The sequence below is a fragment of the Oncorhynchus kisutch genome, linkage group LG12 (assembly GCF_002021735.2).
Source record: "Oncorhynchus kisutch isolate 150728-3 linkage group LG12, Okis_V2, whole genome shotgun sequence".
NCBI lineage: Eukaryota > Metazoa > Chordata > Actinopteri > Salmoniformes > Salmonidae > Oncorhynchus > Oncorhynchus kisutch.
Window position 1 is genome coordinate 9,397,100 of NC_034185.2, and position 20,148 is coordinate 9,417,247.

The 20,148-nt window shown below is 44.7% G+C and overlaps 1 pseudogene across 1 annotated transcript in view; it reads right to left on the reverse strand.

Moving 5' to 3' along the window:
• Positions 1-5,797: 5,797 nt before the first annotated feature.
• LOC109866445 (ryanodine receptor 3-like) overlaps positions 5,798-20,148 on the reverse strand; it is a 264,698-nt pseudogene continuing 250,347 nt past the window's right edge. Inside the window, exons 99-110 of the transcript XR_004212016.1 lie at positions 19,309-19,485; positions 18,553-18,683; positions 18,213-18,255; positions 14,933-15,060; positions 14,639-14,699; positions 14,212-14,358; positions 11,915-12,049; positions 9,901-10,057; positions 9,574-9,638; positions 8,737-8,837; positions 8,506-8,557; positions 5,798-8,389 (exon numbers count right to left, since the gene is read on the reverse strand). The product of XR_004212016.1 is annotated as a ryanodine receptor 3-like (transcript). The remainder of the gene's footprint in view (positions 8,390-8,505; positions 8,558-8,736; positions 8,838-9,573; positions 9,639-9,900; positions 10,058-11,914; positions 12,050-14,211; positions 14,359-14,638; positions 14,700-14,932; positions 15,061-18,212; positions 18,256-18,552; positions 18,684-19,308; positions 19,486-20,148) is intronic.

The window sequence follows — 20,148 nt, forward strand, 5'->3', positions numbered from 1 at the left end:
TACTCAACATGTAAAGTGTTGCTTCATGAGCTGAAATATAATATCCCTGAAATGTTCTATACACACAAAAAAGCTTATTTCTCTCAAATGTTGTGCACACATTTGTTTACCTCCCACTTAGTGAGCATTTCTCCTTTGTGAAGATAATCCATCCACCTGAGGGGTGTGACATATCAAGAAACTGATTAAACAGCATAATCATTACACAGGTGCACCTTGTGCTGGGGACAATAAAAGGCCACGCTAAAATGTATAGTTTTGTCACACAACACAATGCCCCAGATGTCTCAAGTTTTGAGGGAGCGTGCAATTGGTATGCTGACTGCAGGAATGTCCACCAGAGCTGTTGCCAGATAATGTCATGTTAAATTCTCTACCAAAAATCCACCTCCAACATTGTTTTAGAGAGTTTGGCTGTACGTCCGAACCGGCCTCACAACTGCAGACCACGTGTATGGTATTGTGTGGGCGAGTGGTTTGCTGATGTCAACATTGTGAACCCGAGTGTCCCATGGTGGCGGTGGGGTTATGGTATGGGGAGGCATAAACTATGGACAACGAACACAATTGCATTTTATCGATAGCAATTAGTGCACAGAGATACCGTGACGAGATCCTGATCCTGAGGCCTATTGTCGTACTATTCATCTGCCGCCATCACCTCATGTTTCAGCATGATAATGCACTGCCCCATGTCGCAAGGATCTGAACACAATTCCTGGAAGCAGAAAATGTCCCAGTTCTTCCATAGCCTGCATACTCACCAGACATGTCACCCATTGAGCCTGTTTGGGATGCTCTGGATCGACGTGTATGACAGCGTGTTCCAGTACCCGCCAATATCCAGAAACATCACACAGCCATTGAAGAGGAGTTGGAGAACATTCCCACAAGCCACAATGAACAGCTTGGTCAACTCTATGCGAAGATGTGTCGCACTGCAAGAGGGAAATGGTGGTCACACCAGATACTAACTGGTTTCTGATCCACGTCCCTAGCCATTTAAGGTGTCTGTGACCAACAGATGCATATCTCTATTTCCAGTCATGTGAAATCCATAGATTAGGGCCCAATGAATTTATTTCAATTGATGGATTTATGACTGTAACTCAGTAAAATATTGTGTTTATATTTTTGTTCGGGGTATATATATATATATATATATATATATATATAAAATAGGTGACCTTGGAAAGTATATTTTTGTTGACGTAATTAAGGTCAAGTGTACACAACACTGAGCTAGCAAACAATATATACAGTATAATTAGCGATTTGAAAAAGCCTCTAAAAGGCTCTGCATTTCAGGAACCACAGTAGTCCAGGTGCACTATTCAGTTACCATTTAAACATGCGATTTACATGTGAGATTGACCAATGTGATGGACTCGACAACAGTTGCTATCCATTGGAGCGCTGCGATTGGTTGCCCAAGATTCTGGGGTGGGGCATAGCGAAGGGTCAATTATGCTTCTTTCTTTCCTTAATGTTTTTTTGACATGACCTTATTAATGCATAAATCACCTCAGTCAGTGTGTCTCATTGATGTAGAGAGAAAAGCCCTGCTCTTCTGTTCCCCTCTCTTGACAATGTTTAGGGAGGGAAGCTGTGCCTGAAAGACTGTTTGAATGGAGGGTTAGGGAGAGAAGCTGTGCCTGAAAGACTGTTTGAATGGAGGGTTAGGGAGAGAAGCTGTGCCTGAAAGACTGTTTGAATGGAGGGTTAGGGAGAGAAGCTGTGCCTGAAAGACTGTTTGAATGGAGGGTTAGGGAGGGAAGCTGTGCCTGAAAGACTGTTTGAAGGGAGGGTTAGGGAGGGAAGCTGTGCCTGAAAGACTGTTTGAAGGGAGGGTTAGGGAGAGAAGCTGTGCCTGAAAGACTGTTTGAATGGAGGGTTAGGGAGAGAAGCTGTGCCTGAAAGACTGTTTGCAGGGAGGGTTAGGGAGGGAAGCTGTGCCTGAAAGACTGTTTGAAGGGAGGGTTAGGGAGAGAAGCTGTGCCTGAAAGACTGTTTGCAGGGAGGGTTAGGGAGGGAAGCTGTGCCTGAAAGACTGTTTGAAGGGAGGGTTAGGGAGAGAAGCTGTGCCTGAAAGACTGTTTGCAGGGAGGGTTAGGGAGGGAAGCTGTGCCTGAAAGACTGTTTGAAGGGAGGGTTAGGGAGAGAAGCTGTGCCTGAAAGACTGTTTGCAGGGAGGGTTAGGGAGGGAAGCTGTGCCTGAAAGACTGTTTGAAGGGAGGGTTAGGGAGAGAAGCTGTGCCTGAAAGACTGTTTGAATGGAGGGTTAGGGAGAGAAGCTGTGCCTGAAAGACTGTTTGCAGGGAGGGTTAGGGAGGGAAGCTGTGCCTGAAAGACTGTTTGAAGGGAGGGTTAGGGAGAGAAGCTGTGCCTGAAAGACTGTTTGAATGGAGGGTTAGGGAAAGAAGCTGTGCCTGAAAGACTGTTTGAAGGGAGGGTTAGGGAGAGAAGCTGTGACCTTGAGAATGTTCTGCTATCTCTAGTCTACCTCACTCTGACTAGTTTAGCTGTGGGTGACGGCAACATTATTATCTATTAGAAGTTAAGCTAATTGATAAAGTTAATTGGACAATTTAATTAATAAATATTGTATCTAACATCCGATTCAGACCAAACTTTTTTCTAACAATGAGTAAGACATGAGGAATCCAAATAAATAGTCAAAAGCTACCCACGGACCCCACACAACAATCCCACCATAACAACCAGTATACAGTATCAGTTCTCTATGTCCAACAGGTAGTATAGAACTACGACTATAAATATTGTTTTTTCTTCCTATGTAAAGTGAATTTGGTAGAGGTTCTTGTTCCCCTCCTGTTCAGAGAAATGAGTCATTGAAGTTGTTATGTTTATGGCCTATCCTACATCCTGGTATTATCAGGTTCTGACCACTAGATGTGGTCCTAACCTGGTAACTACAGAAATGATTTCAGAACAATCCAACCAATGGTGGGTGTCATGGCTTGCTGAAATGACATGGAATGACCCTGATGCCTCCGTGGAACGAGGGTTACTAAACGAGTTTGGAGGTACTAATTATAAAACGTCCATTGAAAGGAATCGATAGTCTGCTTTGATAAGACTTCATACGATACATGGTCTTACTGCAAAACCAACCTGGTTTGGTCACCCCTAGTGACAGACTGGTTTGGTGACTCCTAGTGATGGACTGTTTGGTGACCCCTAGTGACGGACTGTTTGGTGACCCCTAGTGACGGACTGGTTTGGTGACCCCTAGTGACGGACTGTTTGGTGACCCCTAGTGACGGACTGGTTTGGTGACCCCTAGTGACGGACTGTTTGGTGACCCCTAGTGACGGACTGTTTGGTGACCCCTAGTGACGGACTATTTGGTGACCCCTAGTGACGGACTGTTTGGTGACCCCTAGTGACGGACTGTTTGGTGACCCCTAGTGACGGACTGTTTGGTGACCCCTAGTGACGGACTGGTTTGGTGACCCCTAGTGACGGACTGTTTGGTGACCCCTAGTGACGGACTGTTTGGTGACCCCTAGTGATGGACTGTTTGGTGACCCCTAGTGACTGACTGTTTGGTGACCCCTAGTGACGGACTGTTTGGTGACAACTATTGACTGACTGTTTGGTGACCCCTAGTGACTGGCTGTTTGGTGACCCCTAGTGACTGACTGTTTGGTGACCCCTAGTGACTGACTGGTTTGGTGACCCCTAGTGGCGGACTGTTTGGTGACCCCTAGTGGCGGACTGTTTGGTGACCCCTAGTGACTGACTGGTTTGGTGACCCCTAGTGACTGACTGTTTGGTGACCCCATTGACTACCTGGTTTGGTGACACCATTGACTGGTTTGGTGACCCCTAGTGACTGACTGGTTTGGTGACCCCTAGTGACGGACTGTTTGGTGACCCCTATTGACTGACTGTTTGGTGACCCCTAGTGACTGACTGGTTTGGTGACCCCTATTGACTGACTGTTTGGTGACCCCTAGTGACTGACTGTTTGGTGACCCCATTGACTGACTGGTGACCCCTAGTGACTGACTGTTTGGTGACCCCTAGTGACTGACTGGTTTGGTGACCCCTAGTGACTGACTGTTTGGTGACAGAACTGAATCAAATTGTACAATCTGGCGAGGTTGATATCAGTATTTTAATTTGGTAACATCGCTCAGTGTGAAATTGTAAAAGACTGAATCCAACGTACACTGTTGGAAGTCCTTTAATGGACAAAAGATATGTCATATGTATGCATGCATGACTAAGTCACTTTGGATTCAATTCTGCTAAAAGGTAAATACCACTATAAATACTATGTAACTTAATAAAAAATATGTTTTCCCATCTAAAAAAAAAAAAGACTATAGTAAGTGCTATTATTAATTAATTAATTATTATATACTATTATGTACCAAATAAAATAACAGGGTTGACCATAATGGTTGATGACTTCATCTTAAATCATCCACTTTGTTTTGGGACCAGTCTCCCCTGTCCCAGGAGTCGATTAATGCTCACTTTTCTTCAGCACAAGAACTGTTCATGAAATGGGTTTCCATGGCCAAGCCTAAGATCACCATGTGCAATGCCAAGCGTCGGCTGGAGTGGTGTAAAAATCGCCGCCATTGAACTCTGGAGCAGTGGAAACGCGTTCTATGGAGTGATGAATCACGCTTCACCATCTGGCAGTCTGACGGATTAATCTGGGTTTGGCGGATACCAGGAGAATGCTACCTGCCCCAATGCATAATGCCAACCGTAAAGTTTGGTGGAGGAATAAGTCTGGGGCTGTTTTTTGTGGTTCGGGCCCTCAGTTCCAGTGAAGGGAAATCGTAATGCTACAGCATAGAATGACATTCTAGACGATTCTGTGCTTCCAACTTTGTGGCAACAGTTTGGAGAAAGCCCTTTCCTGTTTTGGTATGGCAATATATTGTATATGGTTGCAGGTGCAGTGTAATGTGTTGTTTTACAGGGTCAACCACCCCTGGAGGTGCTCTAACCCAGTCATAAATCATATTTTACTCCACTTCTCCTCAGGCAAGGCACGGAGCGCTGCTTATCTGAAAGACGCTAAGACAGATCGCTATAAAAACTTTTCAGAAATGGACAAAATCGCAAGATCAAATTTGGACGAAGGGCATTCTTGATTTATTAACTGTTGAGAGTTATCTCCCTCCCCCCACTCCCATTTTACTGATTCCACATGTCAAAGTCCCCGTTTTTTTTCTGTCTCACTAACCAACCAACCCGGGGTCGCCTCATCGAGTGGCTGAAGGATTGGCGGCTGACTGGGGCTACAGATATGGGACTGTTAGCAGCATCAGAACTCTGTGAGCGACCGAGTGTTTAACTGTGTTTTGTATTTTTACTTATTCAACATTAAAGGATAATGGTATTTCTACTCCTTTTGCCTTGTCAGACACACACACACACACACACAGAGACACACACACACAGAGACACACACACACACACACACACACACAGAGACACACACACACAGAGACACACACACACACACACACACACACACACACACACACACACACACACACAGAGACACGCACACACACACACACACACACACACACACACACACAGACACAGACACACACACACACACACACACACACACACACACACACACACACACACACACACACACACACACACACACACACACACACACACACACACACACACACACACACACACACACACACACACACACACACACACGGCTTTACCCTCAGAAAGGTTTCTGTGATTGGATAGGTGCTAGTTGCCATGGACAACAGAGATGTTTTTCATTGCATTGGTTACTTTATTCTTCTCCATCCATCCTTCCTGCCTCCTCAGAAAGAAACGCAGTTTCTCAAAGCTACTACATCCAAAATGTTCATACAATTAGAGGTTCAACTGTTTCTCTCTGTGTCGCTACCTGTTCAATAAATCTCGAACCGTGTTATTTCCTCAGTGTGTCTCATTTCTCAGTTCTACTGTGGAAAGAAAGGTGTACAGGCAGGCAAGGAGACTCTGAAGCTTGTGGAACCAATCCAAATGGAGCAACATTTACACAATGGTTACCTAGTTTTTGTACAACAAAGTAAATGTTTTGAACTGAATATCCACAAAACTATCACTACTGTAGCTAGGCAATTATGCTCTTAACTAATCCAAAATCTAGAGCACTAAAGGGCGTCAAGGGACACCATGTTTGTGTGTGCATAGTTTCTCAAATTAAGGCACAACGGCACTTGATAAACAACTATAAATGGGCTCAAGACTGACCCTTGAGGGACGCATTTTTTAAATTCCTCATCTCTCCAAGCAAATCATATTCAGACCAAGCTAGAACAGTTCTAATTCAATGAATTTAATTTCTAGTTTCATCATTATCACCACCACAATACACATTCTAGCATAGCAATCTTATTTTGGTAATCAGTTCATATCTGGGTTATTACGGTCTTCGGTATTAATATCATGGCTTGTGCATTACTTGTACATTCCATCACCCATCAAACTGAAACCCTACACATCAATGTCTCCACTCTGCCACATGACGGATTGTGCAACGGTTTTGGTGTTAAGCGAAGTGAAAAGGGCAACGTGTCATCATGACAAATCACATCAAAATATATATATATTTTTATTTTGAGGTGTCACCGTGGCGGGTGACTTATCTTTTAGTGACAGGCAAAAGGACTTGACTTTCCATATAAAAATCCAAAACACCAAGTCCAATCATCGTCAGTCATCGTCTTCATCACATCAGTCTCTCCTCAGTAGTGGCTGGCCATTTCAATAGGTGAAACTGTATGATGGATACAATGGCAACAGAAGAGCAACGTGGAGCTAGTTTTCAGGTTCCATTAAGGTTCAAGTGAGTTAGTCTCTCAGATACAGAGTGTCCCCTCTACCCAGTTGGTGTTGTAGGGTAGCTGGGTAGTGTCTTCTCTACCCAGTTGGTGTTGTAGGGTAGCTGGGTAGTGTTCTCTCTACCCAGATGGTGTTGTAGGGTAGCTGGGTAGTGTCCTGGTGTCCTCTCTACCCAGTTGGTGTTGTAGGGTAGCTGGGTAGTGTCCTGGTGTTCTCTCTACACAGATGGGGTTGTAGGGTAATGTCCTGGTGTCCTCTCTACCCAGTTGGTGTTGTAGGGTAGCTGGGTAGTGTCTTCTCTACCCAGTTGGTGTTGTAGGGTAGCTGGGTAGTGTTCTCTCTACCCAGATGGTGTTGTAGGGTAGCTGGGTAGTGTCCTGGTGTCCTCTCTACCCAGTTGGTGTTGTAGGGTAGCTGGGTGGTGTCCTCTCTACCCAGATGGTGTTGTAGGGTAGCTGGGTAGTGTCCTGGTGTCCTCACTACCCAGTTGGTGTTGTAGGGTAGCTGGGTGGTGTCCCTTTCTACCCAGATGGTGTTGTAGGGTAGCTGGGTAGTGTCCTCTCTACCCAGATGGTGTTGTAGGGTAGCTGGGTAGTGTCCTGGTGTCCTCTCTACCCAGATAGTGTTGTAGGGTAGCTGGGTCGTGTCCTGGTGTCCTCTCTACCCAGATGGTGTTGTAGGGTAGTGTCCTCTCTACCCAGATGGTGTTGTAGGGTAGCTTGGTCATGTCCTGGTGTCCTCTCTACACAGATGGTGTTGCAGGGTAGCTGGGTCATGTCCTGGTGTCCTCTCTACACATATGGTGTTGTAGGGTAGTGTCCTCTCTACCCAGATGGTGTTGTAGGGTAGCTGGGTCATGTCCTGGTGTCCTCTCTACACAGATGGTGTTGTAGGGTAGCTGGGTCATGTCCTGGTGTCCTCTCTACACAGATGGTGTTGTAGGGTAGCTGGGTCATGTCCTGGTGTCCTCTCTACACAGATGGTGTTGTAGGGTAGTGTCCTCTCTACCCAGATGGTGTTGTAGGGTAGCTGTGTCATGTCCTGGTGACCTCTCTACACAGATGGTGTTGTAGGGTAGCTGGGTCATGTCCTGGTGTCCTCTCTACACAGATAGTGTTGTCTATCCATTAAAGTTCATTGACGTGAGTAAGAAGTCTGTCTCAGATAAGGTGTAGGGTTGTGAGTAGGTAGACGGGTCTCTCAAATACAGATAGTGTTGTTTTATGGTAGCTGGGTAAAATAGTGTTAGGTGTCCTGTTTACCCAGGTAGGGTTGTAGGGTAGCTGGGTAATGTAGTGTTAGGTGTCCTGTCTACCCAGGTAGGGTTGTAGGGTAGCTGGGTAATGTAGTGTTAGGTGTCCTGTCTACCCAGGTAGGGTTGTAGGGTAGCTGGGTAATGTAGTGTTAGGTGTCCTCTCTACCCAAGCAGGTCCTCATACTGCTTCCTGAAACAGTCCCCAGCAGGGAAGAAGTCCCAGCATCTCTCCTGGTACATCTTCCACACATATGACTCCTGTTGAGGGAGAGGGAAACAACGCAGTACGATAAAGGGTTTAATGAGTGAGAAGGTGTTTTTCGATGACCTGTGACCTGTTTTCATACGATAAAGAGAAGTGTTATTGTACGTACCTGACCCGTGTGTTCAGTCTCGTCCTTGTTGATGAGGTACATCAGGAAGAAGCTGCACAAGGACAAAAGCAGTGTCAAAGGAGGCCAGATTGATAAAAAATATTAACTCGGGCTTTCATCCAGAGCCTCATTGGTTAAGCACATCTAATTCAATTCAAACGAGAGCCTTTTAATGGAGCAGCTCTGGTCATATGTGCTTGAACAACATCATCATGTCAGTTATGTACTCACAGGTAGTTGGCCAGGTTGTGCTCTTGTAAGGTGTGGGTCTCAAAGCCGTGGGGTGTCGTGTCAAAGTAGTCGTTTCCAATTCCACAGATGAAGCATTTCGTCTACAAGAGGATGGAATGTGTGAATCAGATACATCCCCTTCCTTAACATATTAGCGTTGATTCAAGAGGATAAAATGTTCTGTTGTGAAGAATATGGAATCGTGTCAACGACTTAACAACAACAGAATAACACTGCTGTTTCCTAACATTGATACAGTAGGTTCTAGGTGAGACCAGGTGAACTCTCACCTCCAGACCAGGTGAACTCTCACCTCCAGACCAGGTGAACTCTCACCTCCAGACCAGGTGAACTCTCACCTTCAGACCAGGTGAACTCTCACCTCCAGACCAGGTGAACTCTCACCTCCAGGTGAACTCTCACCTTCAGACCAGGTGAACTCTTACCTCCAGACCAGGTGAACTCTCACCTCCAGACCAGGTGAACTCTCACCTTCAGACCAGGTGAACTCTCACCTCCAGACCAGGTGAACTCCCACCTCCAGACCAGGTGAACTCTCACCTCCAGACCAGGTGAACTCTCACCTCCAGACCAGGTGAACTCTCACCTCCAGACCAGGTGAACTCTTACCTCCAGACCAGGTGAACTCTCACCTCCAGACCAGGTGAACTCTTACCTCCAGACCAGGTGAACTCTTACCTCCAGACCAGGTGAACTCTCACCTCCAGACCAGGTGAACTCTTACCTCCAGACCAGGTGAACTCTTACCTCCAGACCAGGTGAACTCTTACCTCCAGACCAGGTGAACTCTTACCTCCAGACCAGGTGAACTCTTACCTCCATATCCTCCTTCACCTGCTCCTGCTGGTCTCTCAGTTCCCCAAACGCATCAATAATCAAACCTGGAATATTGAACAAGACAGCATTTTAACTTGACATTTATTACACAGGAAAAAGCCTAGTCCTCTCGTCTGTTGTTTTAAACAGCAAGAAGCCAAATACAATGGTTCCCAACCTGGGGTTCTGGTACCCCGGGGGTACCAATCCTATCCACAGGGGGAATTTGGGAAGACTCATATGACTCATATCGTATGGAAAAACAATGTGATCGGAGGTACGGTAACCAAACAAGGATGAGAACCACCGGCCTAGTAGATAACGTACCCTGGATGATGGCCAGGAGGATGACGATGACGAAGAAGAAGAAGGTGATGTCGAAGAGGATACGCCACAGCTCGTAGGGGTCTCCGGCCGGATCCTCGAGCTCATCACCGATACCACCGCCGGCCCTCACCCCCGCGTACAGGTGGAACAGATAGCACTGAGCAGGATATACAGGAGGAACAGAGGAACAGATAGCACTGAGGAGGATATACAGGTGGAACAGATAGCACTGAGGAGGATATACAGGTGGAACAGATAACACTGAGCAGGATATACAGGTGGAACAGATAACACTGAGGAGGATATACAGGAGGAACAGATAACACTGAGGAGGATATACAGGAGGAACAGATAGCACTGAGCAGGATATACTGGAGGAACAGATAGCACTGAGCAGGATATACCGGAGGAACAGATAGCACTGAGCAGGATATACAGGAGGAACAGATAGCACTGAGCAGGATATACAGGAGGAACAGAGGAACAGATAGCACTGAGCAGGATATACAGGAGGAACAGATAGCACTGAGCAGGATATACAGGAGGAACAGATAGCACTGAGCAGGATATACAGGAGGAACAGATAGCACTGAGCAGGATATACAGGAGGAACAGATAGCACTGAGCAGGATATACAGGAGGAACAGATAGCACTGAGAGCAGGATATACTGGAGGAACAGAGGATCAGATAGCACTGAGCAGGATATACAGGAGGAACAGATAGCACTGAGCAGGATATACAGGAGGAACAGATAGCACTGAGCAGGATATACAGGAGGAACAGAGGAACAGATAGCACTGAGCAGGATATATAGGAGAAACAGTTTGCACTGAGCAGGATATACAGGAGGAACAGATAGCACTGAGCAGGATATACAGGTGGAACAGATAGCACTGAGCAGGATATACAGGAGGAACAGATAGCACTGAGCAGGATATACAGGAGGAACAGAGGATCAGATAGCACTGAGCAGGATATACAGGAGGAACAGATAGCACTGAGCAGGATATACAGGAGGAACAGATAGCACTGAGGAGGATATACAGGAGGAACAGATAGCACTGAGCAGGATATACAGGAGGAACAGATAGCACTGAGCAGGATATACAGGAGGAACAGATAACACTGAGCAGGATATACAGGAGGAACAGATAGCACTGAGGAGGATATACAGGAGGACCAGATATCACTGAGCAGGATATACAGGAGGAACAGATAGCACTGAGGAGGATATACAGGAGGAACAGATAACACTGAGCAGGATATACAGGAGGAACAGATAGCACTGAGCAGGATATACAGGAGGAACAGATAACACTGAGCAGGATATACAGGAGGAACAGATAACACTGAGCAGGATATACAGGAGGAACAGATAGCACTGAGCAGGATATACAGGAGGAACAGATAACACTGAGCAGGATATACAGGAGGAACAGATAACACTGAGCAGGATATACAGGAGGAACAGATAACACTGAGCAGGATATACAGGAGGAACAGATAGCACTGAGCAGGATATACAGGAGGAACAGAGGAACAGATAGCACTGAGCAGGATATACAGGAGGAACAGATAGCACTGAGCAGGATATACAGGAGGAACAGATAGCACTGAGCAGGATATACAGGTGGAACAGATAGCACTGAGGAGGATATACAGGAGGAACAGAGGAACAGATAGCACTGAGGAGGATATACAGGAGGAACAGAGGAACAGATAGCACTGAGCAGGATATACAGGAGGAACAGATAACACTGAGCAGGATGTACAGGAGGATCAGATAACACTGAGCAGGATGTGCAGCAGTTTTTGGATTCCTTCCAACAACATGTTCTGTGAGTTGTGGAATTAACTCCAACCAAGCCATCTATTAGTGGCTTGGTTGGAAGGATGTGAAGGATGTGTATGACTGACTGATACGTCTGACTGATGCTATGACACAGTATCAATACTACTTTGTTGAGTCATCTACTAGCAGTGAGTAGAGGGGTGTGTTTGTGCAGACTTACAGTCATCATGTCGTCACACTTCATATCAGGTGCGTCCTCATCCTCGCTCTTGTTGTAGAACTTCCTGAAGAAGTTGAAGGCCACCACAGTGTACAGATACACCACCACCGCCAACAGACCTACGGTCAGCACCAACTGTAGAGAGAGACAGAGAGAGAGAGAGGGAGCGACAGGGAGAGACAGAGAGAGAGACAGAGAGAGAGAGACAGCGAGAGAGAGAGACAGAGGGAGAGAGACAGAGATAGAGAGACAGAGGGAGAGAGACAGAGGGAGAGAGACAGAGGGAGAGAGACAGAGGGAGAGAGACAGAGAGAGAGAGAGAGACAGAGAGAGAGACAGAGAGAGAGAGACAGAGAGACAGAGAGAGAGACAGAGAGAGAGAGACAGAGAGAGACAGAGGGAGAGAGACAGAGGGAGAGAGAGAGAGACAGAGAGAGAGAGAGAGGACATTTATATTCACCATGTTCTCTACATACAGAAATGTAAAATGTGTTGAGCAGGAGTTGGAACCGGTTCAGGGAACAGAACCGAAAAATATAATTTTGTTTTTAGAGGAACGGAAGCATAACCGGTATAGAATGTGATCTCTGGTGTTCCTGAACAGAACCGGTATAGAACGTGATCTCTGGTGTTCCTGAACAGAACCGGTATAGAACGTGATCTCTGGTGTTCCTGAACAGAACCGGTATAGAACATGATCTCTGGCGTTCCTGAACAGAACCGGTATTTTATTATCTTGAGAACCCATTAATAATATTATTTTTAGTTCACAAAATATTCCTAATGTCTAGTATGTCATTGTGTAATTTGGTTAAGTTACAATGTTAGTCATAGTCTCAACACATTCCAGTTCACCACGTCATGATGTTCAGCGCTTCAAGGCAAGTATCCCTCCGCTCTCTCATCTCGCTCCTGCACTTATCTGACCAATCAAGTGTATTATCAACTATCTTACCTGGTCTGAAGCTGCTCTAGCATCGCTAATTTGTTGAGTAAATTCATGAGCCGAAGGTAAAAACAATGTTGATTTCACAGGTTTTTTTTTAAAAATCACGAAAGGGAACTATATGAAAAAATATTTTTGGGCTCGAACTGGTTCCGAACTTTAAAATTTTTTTTTTATGGAACAATAGGAAAATGACTTAGGTTCCAACCCTTGGTGTTGAGATCTTGGTAAAATAAAATAAACAAAACTTCACTTCACTAGAATGAGGATATATCAACCTTTCGTAATCAGCAACCAGACATGGGTCAAATTTAAAATGTCATTTGTATCTCTATGCATTCAAATTGCCATTGATAAAATGCATTTGTGTTTGTTGTCCATAGTTTATGCCTGCCCATACCATAACCCCACTGCCACCATGGGGCACTCTGTTCACAACATTGACGTCAGAAAACCGCTTACCCATACAACGCCATACACGCGTGGTCTGCGGTTGTGAGGCCGGTTGGACATACTGACAAAATCTCTGTAATGACTTTGAAGGCTCACAGTAGAAAAATAAACATTCAATGATCTGGCAACAGCTCTGGTGGACATTCCTACAGTCAGCATGTCAATTGCACGCTCCCTCAAAATGTGACACATATGTGGCTTTGTGTTGTGTAACAAAATTACACATTTTTAGAGTGGCCTTTTATTGTGTCCAGCGCAAGGTGCACCTGTGTAACGATCATGATGTTTAATTAGCTTCTTGATATGCCACACCTGTCAGGTAGATGGATTATATAGGGCAAAGGAGAAAGGCTCACTAACAGGGATGAGCTTTAATTTTGTATTTCAGCTCATGAAACATTGGACCAACACTTTTACATGTTGTGTTTACATATATTTTTTATATATATTATTATATATTATATTTTTTCAGTGTATGAGATGCGCTCGATTTAGCTTGGGAGTTTTTTGAAAGCACAGGGATTTGACCCAGATCTGAAAGCACCTTACTGCCCCCAATGTGTCTGTCTGGGAGGATCTTCCTTCCTTCTCATCACTAAAGTGATATAACTGTTTTCAGGTCATTGCAGACACAGGGAGAGGAGGCGACTTTAGACTATTGAGACGTCCCCTGATCTACAGTCTAGTGGTTCAAATGTCTATGTGATTGGTGGTGTTATTGCCCCAATGTGTCTGTCTGGGAGGATCTTCCTTCCTTCTCATCACTAAAGTGATATAACTGTTTTCAGGTCATTGCAGACAAAGGGAGAGGAGGCGACTTTAGACTATTGAGACGTCCCCTGATCTACAGTCTAGTGGTTCAAATGTCTATGTGTCTGGTGGTGTTATTGCCACGTGCCTGTTTTCCGTTGTGAGTGACGGAAGACAGAATGGTCCGGAGGGTCTTGAAGCCCATGGCGATGTCCAGCAGATGGGCAGCGAAGAAGAAGTTGTTATAGTGCCCCAGGATGGACATGGTGGCGTACCAGATCAGGTACAGGAACGACTGTCATGACAGAACAAGGAAATGTGAAGCTCAGTCCGTCCACTTCATCAGTCTAAAAATCGACTTGAAATCCTTTGTCCTTTCACCTTTGTGTTTGCTGTTTGGAAGGGACTGGATAGGTGTAAGCAGTATGCTGAGGGCTCCAGCTAGCCTCCTGATGGCCTCCGGGTGGTTTGACCATACTGCTTACACCTATCCAGAGCCTTATTGTCAGCCACAAACACTGAAAGGGGAGGGGCTAGGTTGACAGGTTGGCTTTACTGAGGAAATAAACACTTACGTTGTCAGTCAGCACCACTCCCATTTTCCAGATGTGGTACTTGGTGTCGATAGAGCTCAACCTGCCATAGGGAAACAGACAGAGGTTTCTTAGCTGGGAAACAGACAGAGGTATCATCATGTATTTTACTGTGTTGATATGAGAGGATTACTTTCTCACCAGTGCTTAACTAAACTGAGGTACTATGTCTATCACTATGTTTATTAGCTACGTGTTTTATTAGCGATGCATCAGCCTGCATTCACATTATTAAGAGTTTTGTTAGGATGATATGAGAAGAGTGGATTGTCTCACCAGGATACAAGAGAAGCCGCCTCCACCACGGTCTCCTGAGTAGGGTCGAAGTCCAGGGCGCTCTTATCCAGACCCAACAGCTCAGCTATCCGCTCAGCTCCGTACAGGTCTCCGTACTTATTAATGACCTATAGACAGACACATACAGGTCTCTGTACTTATTAATGACCTATAGACAGACGAAAACAGGTCTCCGTACTTATTAATGACCTATAGACAGACACATACAGGTCTCCGTACTTATTAATGACCTATAGACAGACGAAAACAGGTCTCCGTACTTATTAATGACCTATAGACAGACGAAAACAGGTCTCCAGACTAATTAATGACCTATAGACAGACACATACAGGTCTCCAGACTAATTAATGACCTATAGACAGACACATACAGGTCTCCAGACTAATTAATGACCTATAGACAGACGAAAACAGGTCGTAATACGTATTAATAACCTATAGACAGACAAAAACAGGTCTCCAGACTAATTAATGACCTATAGACAGACACATACAGGTCTCCAGACGAATTAATGACCTATATACAGACACATACAGGTCTCCAGACTAATTAATGACCTATAGACAGACACATACAGGTCTCCAGACTAATTAATGACCTATAGACAGACACATACAGGTCTCCAGACTAATTAATGACCTATAGACAGACACATACAGGTCTCCAGACTAATTAATGACCTATATACAGACACATACAGGTCTCCATACTAATTAATTACCTATAGACAGACACATATAGGTCTCCAGACTAATTAATGACCTATAGACAGACACAACCAGGTCTCCAGACTAATTAATGACCTATAGACAGACACATACAGGTCTCCAGACTAATTAATGACCTATAGACAGACACATACCGGTCTCCAGACTAATTAATGACCTATAGACAGACACATACAGGTCTCCAGACTAATTAATGACCTATAGACAGACACATACAGGTCTCCAGACTAATTAATGACCTATAGACAGACACAACCAGGTCTCCAGACTAATTAATGACCTATAGACAGACACATACAGGTCTCCAGACTAATTAATGACCTATAGACAGAAGAAAACAGGTCTCCAGAATAATTAATGACCTATAGACAGAAGAAAACAGGTCTCCAGACTAATTAATGACCTATAGACAGACACATACAGGTCTCCAGACTAATTAATGACCTATATACAGACACATACATGTCTCCAGACTAATTAATGACCTATAGACAGACACATACAGGTCTCCAGACTAATTAATGACCTATAGACAGACACATACCGGTCTCCAGACTAATTATTGACCTATAGACAGACACATACAGGTCTCCATACTAATTAATGACCTATAGACAGAAGAAAACAGGTCTCCAGACTAATTAATGACCTATAGACAGACACATACAGGTCTCCATACTAATTAATGACCTATAGACAGACGCATACAGGTCTCCAGACTAATTAATGACCTATAGACAGACACATACAGGTCTCCAGACTAATTAATGACCTATAGACAGACACAACCAGGTCTCCAGACTAATTAATGACCTATATACAGACACATACAGGTCTCCAGACTAATTAATGACCTATAGACAGACACATACAGGTCTCCAGACTAATTAATGACCTATAGACAGACGCATACAGGTCTCCATACTAATTAATGACCTATAGACAGACACATACAGGTCTCCAGACTAATTAATGACCTATAGACAGAAGAAAACAGGTCTCCAGACTAATTAATGACCTATAGACAGACACATACAGGTCTCCAGACTAATTAATGACCTATAGACAGAAGAAAACAGGTCTCCAGACTAATTAATGACCTATAGACAGACACATACAGGTCTCCAGACTAATTAATGACCTATAGACAGACACATACAGGTCTCCAGACTAATTAATGACCTATAGACAGACACATACAGGTCTCCAGACTAATTAATGACCTATAGACAGAAGAAAACAGGTCTCCAGAATAATTAATGACCTATAGACAGAAGAAAACAGGTTTCCAGACTAATTAATGACCTATAGACAGACACATACAGGTCTCCAGACTAATTAATGACCTATAGACAGAAGAAAACAGGTCTCCAGAATAATTAATGACCTATAGACAGACACATACAGGTCTCCAGACTAATTAATGACCTATAGACAGACACATACAGGTCTCCAGACTAATTAATGACCTATAGACAGACACATACCGGTCTCCAGACTAATTATTGACCTATAGACAGACACATACAGGTCTCCATACTTATTAATGACCTATAGACAGACACATACAGGTCTCCAGACTAATTAATGACCTATAGACAGACACATACCGGTCTCCAGACTAATTAATGACCTATAGACAGACACATACAGGTCTCCAGACTAATTAATGACCTATAGACAGACACATACCGGTCTCCAGACTAATTAATGACCTATAGACAGACACATACAGGTCTCCAGACTAATTAATGACCTATAGACAGAAGAAAACAGGTCTCCAGAATAATTAATGACCTATAGACAGACACATACAGGTCTCCAGACTAATTAATGACCTATAGACAGACACATACAGGTCTCCAGACTAATTAATGACCTATAGACAGACACATACCGGTCTCCAGACTAATTATTGACCTATAGACAGACACATACAGGTCTCCATACTTATTAATGACCTATAGACAGACACATACAGGTCTCCAGACTAATTAATGACCTATAGACAGACACATACCGGTCTCCAGACTAATTAATGACCTATAGACAGACACATACAGGTCTCCAGACTAATTAATGACCTATAGACAGACACATACCGGTCTCCAGACTAATTAATGACCTATAGACAGACACATACAGGTCTCCAGACTAATTAATGACCTATAGACAGAAGAAAACAGGTCTCCAGACTAATTAATGACCTATAGACAGACACATACAGGTCTCCAGACTAATTAATGACCTATAGACAGACGCATACAGGTCTCCAGACTAATTAATGACCTATAGACAGACACATACAGGTCTCCAGACTAATTAATGACCTATAGACAGACACATACAGGTCTCCAGACTAATTAATGACCTATAGACATACACATACAGGGAAAGACATACGGTTTGGGTTTATAAGATTTGTTATACTACACTATGACATTATACTGTGTAGAACTTGTGTAGAATTCTGTGTGAATAGCATTATTATTCTACATGTTTATATTAGTTTTTTTTAAATCTCACGTACCTTTCGTTTGATAAACTTGTCCCAGTAATTATTGGGGAAGGACCTTGAGAAAAATAAGATAGACATGGTATCAGTCATTCAATGTCCCTCCAATTGTATTGGGAACTTCCATCTGAAGCTGGTGACTTGTTCAACTGACTTTACACAGTGGTTGACTTGGGCAGGAGCTTCCGGGAACTGAGTACCGGCACCTCACATGTTCTACCGCTTGAGTTCCTGCACTTCTCATAGAATCTTAGCTCAGAAGTATTGTGGAGCTCCCGCACCTAAATATAAACAGTACCGGCACCTGTTTCAGTCCAAGTCAGGCACTGAGTGTACCTCCGTGGTAATGACTCACGGTGTGTTGATGACGAGGCGGTCCCACTGTCCTGTGATGTCATCGTCTGCCGGCTGCTCCGTGATGTAGAGACCTTCAAACTCCAAGAGCCTGGCGATCCCTTTCTCTCGCTTAAACACCACCAGAGGCACCTGGGAGGGAAATGGACGACAGAGAGAGAAAAGGGGAGAGAGGAGAAAAATTGAGGAAGAAGATCGTTAGAGTACAACGACGGACCGAGACAAACGGGTAGGCAGACGAACACGCAGACAGACACGCAGACGGACACGCAGACAGACACACAGACGAACACGCAGACAGACACACAGACGAACACGCAGACAAACACGCAGACGAACACGCAGACGAACACGCAGACAGACACGCAGACAGACACGCAGACAGACACGCAGACGGACACGCAGACGGACACGCAGACAGACACGCAGACGGACACGCAGGCGGACGCGCAGACGGACGCGCAGACGGACACGCAGACGGACACGCAGACGGACACGCAGACAGACACGCAGACGGACACGCAGACGGACGTGCAGACGGACACGCAGACGGACACGCAGACGGACACGCAGACGGACACGCAGACAGACACGCAGACAGACACGCAGACAGACTGGCAGACAGACACGCAGACGGACACGCAGACAGACACGCAGACAGACACGCAGACAGACACGCAGACGGACACGCAGACGGACAGAAAGATGTTGCGAAACGATGTGATCGGTTGCTGATTGATTAAATGATTGGAATCACCTTGAGAAAGTAGTAGCCAATCAAACAGAGGACAGAGAGGGCAGTGTGGAACACAGCAAGGAAACACAGTGTAGGAGCCATGTAGCCTGTACTCTCCTCCAGGACAAAGTACTCCTCACCACCTTCATCATCATCATCATCAGAACTAGTCCAGGAGTCATCCTCATCAGCAGTCACCTGAGGGCAGACGACCCACGGAGAAAATGTGTTTTTTATTTCTATGACAAACTGCACAATGGTCAAATCACAGCAAACACACAACCAGCTCACAATGTTGTCTCAAAGTTGACTCCAGGCAGCCAGGTCGTTCAAGATTGATGTCAAAATTGGACATCTGTCTCACGTCCTGAAGACGTCAGGGAATGCCTTCATCAAAACCACTATCAAGTAGGCTTGGTTTTTGCTAGTGTGTTGTGGATAGGCGTAAACCCATGACTCTGGATCAGAAGGTTGTGTGTTTGATACCAGTTGTGGGTTTTGACTCTATCCCAAACCTTAATCATTCATAACCCTATCCCTAACCTTAACCCTTACCTTAACCATTCATTACCCTATCCAAACCTTAGCCATTCATAACCCTATCCCTAACCTTAACCATTCATAACCCTATCCCTATCCCGAACCTTAACCCTTACCTTAACCATTCATTACCCTATCCAAACCTTAACCATTCATAACCCTATCCCTAACCTTAACCATTCATAACCCTATCCCTATCCCGAACCTTAACCCTTACCTTAACCATTCATATCTCTATCCCAAACCTTAACCATTCATAACCCTATCCAAACCCTAACCTTAACCATTCATAATCCCAAACCTTAACCCTTACCTTAACCA